The sequence below is a fragment of the Lepeophtheirus salmonis genome, chromosome 13 (genome assembly GCF_016086655.4).
Source record: "Lepeophtheirus salmonis chromosome 13, UVic_Lsal_1.4, whole genome shotgun sequence".
Taxonomy (NCBI): domain Eukaryota; kingdom Metazoa; phylum Arthropoda; class Copepoda; order Siphonostomatoida; family Caligidae; genus Lepeophtheirus; species Lepeophtheirus salmonis.
In genome coordinates, this window is record NC_052143.2 from 41882486 (window position 1) to 41888485 (window position 6000).

The following is a 6000-nucleotide window of genomic DNA, read 5'->3' on the forward strand; positions in this document are numbered from 1 at the left end:
TTTAGCAGTGAAACCGGGATCGAATCTCAAACCATGTCTTAAAGTAATATTCAATTCAGTCTAGTTTATTGTTAAACCCATTTGATGAAGTTTCATAAAGATTTATTAGAAAATTGTTCATTATATTATGCTAAAATATCTACTTGAATTAAATGGAGTGACGAGAAATTATAATTATGAACTCAATAGGTCCCTATACCTAGAAGAAAATATACATAATGCATATTGACTTCAAAGACAATTCCTAGATCAAGTGAAGTAATTGTAATTATATGCATTGTCTACTTATACTTTATCAGTACAGCTCTATATTGATTAATGTAACGTTTATACAAATGGTGCCTCTTAGATGTCGTTTTCTTCAATAATCATGCAATTTATGACGTTAGTGAAAATGCTCTATATTTGGTCTACGGTGTCCCTCCTATCTTTGAAAAACAGTGAATAGTTGTGTGAATATGGTATTAATAATATATGATGTAATTTATATCAAACTACGCCGTCCATTAATTAATTGGTTCTGGCGCAATATTACGATGAGTCAATTAGGGTAGGGTTATCAAATACCCTTATTTTACATCCTAACCGGGATATTCATAAAATGTCTGGGTTCATTTTGGTGTCAAATTAAGGACACTCCAAATCGGCATGAAATGAAATGAAAAATAAATAAAAATAATTTAAAAAACAAATTAATAAAATAAAGCAAGATCCACGAAAATAAAACTGTATTGATATTATTAACAAAAATGTTCTTATTATCGTCCCTATTAATCATGAGTTATCCATAGCCACTCTAAGGGGCCCTTCAATAGCAAACCCGTGATCACAGTGATATTTCGGTGAGCAGATCATATACTATTTGATCATAATCGGTTTTACATCAAATATTATATTTGAATATCTTTAGTTAGGACATTCATCAAAATATCCTGAATTTAAAAATAATAAAAGATTTTCAATTTATCATCTTTGGAATTAATATATTTATTCCAAAATATTTTCAAACTTCATCATTTTTAGTTTTTTATATTAAAGGCCATCTTATGAATTTATAAAATCGTTGTCAATTAGATTTTTTTGGATAAATTATATAATACATCATTTTAATCCACAACATAGTATTTAATATCAAAATAAACCATTCAAACAGCCAAGTTAAACTTTTCTCAGATATGTTATAAGATAAACAATAGATAATCTGCGTCCTATATAGTTTCTGCAAATTGTATGCCAAAAAAATAATCGAATATTTATGCAACGTTGTCAAATAATAAAAGGTTATGCTTTTGAAAAAAGTCGGCTAATTAATCACTTATCCACGTTGTTTGTCCAAAATAATCGGTTTTGACCTAGAAAATCCATAACCATCGAGGCCTAATTAATCCATAATTTTTGAAATAAACAATTTGATTGGAAAATTATTGATCTATGAGTTGGAATCATTCAAGAACAAGGAAGTCAAGTTTAAACTCGATTAGGAATGCTTAAGTAAGTCATCCTTCAATCATTAAGTGTGTATAAATTAAAGTTTATTGAATTGAACGGATCTGCATAATAATCTGAATAGGAGAATAAGTAAGGAACCGAATCCATGAAAGCAGATTCAAAAGAATGTTTTTTCATAGTGCAAAATGATGTTGACAAATGTACAAACGAATTCCCTCTCAATACATTACATAATCCTCAACTCAACTCAAGTAGACTAAACAGTTCATCATTTCTTTAGAAAAAGAATTCAAAAATCAACTTATCTCTTTAATAATGAGTTAAAAGACTTTATCAATCAGTGACATATTGAATTCACACTTTGAAAAACTTGTATGTCCTAACTACATCATAAGTCAATTGCACAAAATAAAGAGATAAATCAAAGACATGTCTCGAAAGGTTATTTATTCATTGTGGTACAGGAGGGAGTTGAAGGATTCCAATTATGAAGTATACTTGAATGAATCCTCACAATACTGTTGTGGGGGTGTAGGATCCTTTTTAGACCGGCAATAAATACATGAAAAACTTCCATAGTAATTATAAGTAATCCCTTACCTAAAATTCGATGCATCTTGAACACAAAAAGAAGACTATCCAAGAAGTAAAAAAGTCTGAAGCCGAATCCACGCACTAAAAAAACCCAAGATACTCCTCAATTCAAGAGTAATAGGTAGTCCTTCACAGTTAACACTGAGTCACACAGAAACAAATAAATAATTAGAAAATCAATGGAATCACACTAATGAAAAAAAAAGGATTATTGGATTCAAAATAATAAGAAAAATGAATAATAATTCACGGATTCAACCCCGAAGAGGGTAAGTCTGAAACTAAAACAAGTTGAGCAGAGTCCGAATATATAAAAAAATAGACGTACAAAAACGAGGGCAATGGAAGAGGGTGCTCCCTCCTGCTCCTCTTCTCTCGTCTCCTCTCAAAACTTTTCTTGTCCTCTCATTCTTCATCATGTTACGCCGACATACAGATACACTCTTTCTAGCAACTTGCCCTTTATGTAGAATCCAATATACGCTCGAACGTCGTCGTCGTGAGACTCTATGATATTAATTTCTAAATTAAATATATTAAAGTAAATTGGTAAATAAATAATAATTATTATTAATTATAATGTGCAACGTCAATTATTGAAAGGAGTTAGGGCAAAATAGTGTTTTCATATAAATAAAAACCCTTTATCTCAAAATAGGACCAACAAATATAAGGACTTCAACCTTAGGGTCTATCTAAAATGTATTGCCTTGTTGTATACTATATATCTGACCCTAAAATGTATCAAAAATATGTTTTACTACAGCATAATAACAAAAAACCAAGAAATTATTAATTCTAAAAAGGACCACATAAGATACAAATCTTAAAGGTGTAATTCCTAGGATAAAATTGGCGATCAAAGTTCTTAAATCAAGTAAATAACTGTATCAAATTTTTATTTAAATTTTGTTTCCTTTTAATCTGTATTATTATGTGTTTTTACATCTTCCTTATGTATATCGTAAAAATGAACTCCGTTGTCATTGACACCACAATTAATAAAATAAAGAATACCATATAGGCAAGAAATATATATATATATATATATGTAATTTGTCAAATGTTACTTTGAAAATAATAATCATATTGCTTTATCCGGGATTGGTGTATAACTGAGTTTCTTGAAATCCTCTTGCAAATGTCACACATAAAATATTGTATAATTTATAAAATACAAGCAATGGGTTACCCGGCGTTGCTCGGGCCAAGGAAAAAGTAGGAAGTAATATTGGCAATGGTCAATGTTATTTCTTCTTAATGTTTAGACCCATTAGTGCATGTATATAATTATAATATACAAAAAATTGTGTTAAAAACTTCTAATAATATATCAACATATTTGCATGAAAAAATTTGTCTAGATGAGAAGTTCATCTTGTATATATGTCAAACAATTTCCAAATCAAAATTAGAAAAATATTTTGGACTCACTTTGCACAAAAAACTATTAGTTCATAGGATTTATTTGAATTGTAAAGAGAAACACAAACATATCAAGATTTTTTGGGCACTTGCAAAACCAAAAAAGTTACGTAGAATAATGTCATGAAAAAATAACCCTCAATGACTAGTTCATTTTTGCAAATATTCCAAAAAAATATTTGATAAAATGTTCTGGAAATTGGAACTACTAAAACGTATCGTGAGGGTTAATATTTTATGTACTAAATTGACAAAAAAAATGTATAAAATTATTCAGAAAATGACGGATATTTCAGTAGAACATCAATTTCTATTTTTCAAATATATATGAAAACGAATCTCCAGACAAATTTATACAAACTTTATTTCATATACGAATCCAATATTTAATTGAATATCCCTTCTTTTTTTTGCACTTGAAAAACCAAAATGGCAATTTTCACAGATTTCTTTTTTTGCCCAGTTTTTTTAATATTTTGAATCAAATTGGAAAACGTAGTTATTCCAACAGTTGTTTTTTGAGACACTTTATGATTTATAACTCAACTCCCGTCTACTCTCCTTGAGTTCCAAATAACCATTCCTATTTTTTGGGTATACTATAAGTTCCACTAACAGTATACCCAAAAATCGGTACCTCCGTCTTAGCCTGATTAGGTTCAAAAGAGGCATCCAATCAAAGTTTAAGTATCATAGGCCCAAGGGTGCGGGCACCCATTAAGGAAATACACACAAAAATGTATTTAATATATATGTTACGGGCAAGGTGGAAATCGGCGATTTTGCAAAATGGCCGGGCAATCTATAAAATTTCCAATAGAGTGGTCAATTGACTTTTATTCACATTGTGAGCTAAAATAATTTAAAAAAATTGAATTTATAAACAATTCATTGCAAGTAATTTGATCATTAAGGATTTGATAAGGATCCAATTTCATTTCAAGCAATTTTTTAGTCGTGTGCATTTTCATTGAAATTGATACTGTATCCGGACAATCAAACTCATTTATGATCAAAAGGTGGGTTATTACCCACCGCCACTACTTCCCTGAGTATCAAAGACCCTTTAAAATCACATTTTCTAAATTATTTATATAACAATAAACTAAAAAAAAAAAAATTCAAATATGGCGCAAAAGAACGATATGATTGAAAACAAAGAAATTGCATTCTTTGTTTAATCATACATGTACTCCAAAGCGTCCTCACATTTTCTAAAATATTTCTAACAAAAAACTTTAAAAAATAATTGCACCAAAAACCCCATCGCCGTCTCTTCCCTGACCATCAAGGACCCTAGTTATTCTAAATTACTCAATGGCTTAACTATTTTGCTATTATACTTAGAGGGCCCTGTTAAAGTATGTGAAACTTTTGTTGTGATCAATACCCCTCTTGCAGCTTCTCCACAACCCAAAGGTTCAGCTGTTTTAAAATAAAATAATATTTGCCAACCAGGTGAGCAATTTGAATGAATGTGATAAAATGTGGGCATATCAGGATTACTACAGCAACAAGTAATGATGTAATAAAAATTCAAATAAGAATTTTTGATCCTATTTAACAATATTCGAAGTACATTTATTCAAACTTTTATTATTTTCTTCAAAACTTCAAAAACAAAAAACTTAACTCAAAATAATCTTAAACATCTAATTTAATAATTTTTTAAAATCATCTTTCTGAAGATGGATTTCCTATATTTAAATATTTTTACATGTATCATAAACATTAAACAATTTGTTACAACATGAATTGCTATTATGGCATTTGCTACTAGAGAGGTTGCCATTTCTTTATTTTTTATCCCAAATGTGCATATGTGTATTGCACTGGGTGGAGTTTGTATAATTGCTCCGCTTAAATCCTTGTCCATTTCCATTCGACATCATTGATGCAGTCTGTCGCAAAGTGACTTCATTCTCTTTGGGAACTTCTTTAATACTTAGGAATGACTCCTTGCATGGCTCAAATTGGCTTTTTATATAGAGTTGTTTTAAGACACCATTTTTTGTGCCTAATTTATAATATGTTAACTATGTTACATTCATCACAACTGCCAAGACGTTGCGGGAATTTGTTTTTACACGGCCATGTTTGGAACTGGGACTTTGACACACTGTCCTACCTCAGCCTCCTTTAACCGCCGTAAGAAGAGTTGTATCATTCTTTTCCCTTGCTCTTTTGCTCGCTATTAGCTCCTTTTTGTTGTTCTTGGAGGTCCTCAGCAGATTGGCAATGCGAGCACTTTATATTTGTCAAATCATCGTCATTTCCCCCAATGGCAACGCTGCATGGTGCTGAAGAGTGACATTTATAGTTGCAGATGAAACACTTTTGTTGCCCGGTTACAAGCTGCTGACAGAATACACATTTATTGTCAATATCTGGCATTCTCTCTATGCCCTTTTGCTTGTCTTCATTTCCACATATATCCAACATCTGTTCTTCTTCTGTGGTTATATTGTACTTGTTTGATAAATGCAATTCCTCAAGTCCGACTTTTATTAGATGTTCATACATTGCTTCGTA

General features: G+C 30.4%; 1 protein-coding gene across 2 annotated transcripts in view; it reads right to left on the bottom strand.

Annotated features, from left to right (window-relative positions):
* Nucleotides 1-2430, bottom strand: part of LOC121127520 (uncharacterized) — a 284995-nt gene extending 282565 nt beyond the window's left edge. The window contains exon 1 of one of the 2 annotated variants that reach the window (XM_071893179.1): nt 2050-2430. The gene's annotated coding sequence lies outside the window, so the exon portion shown is untranslated. The remainder of the gene's footprint in view (nt 1-2049) is intronic. The other variant, XM_071893181.1, reaches the window with a different exon arrangement.
* Between the last annotated feature and the right edge of the window lie 3570 nt (nt 2431-6000).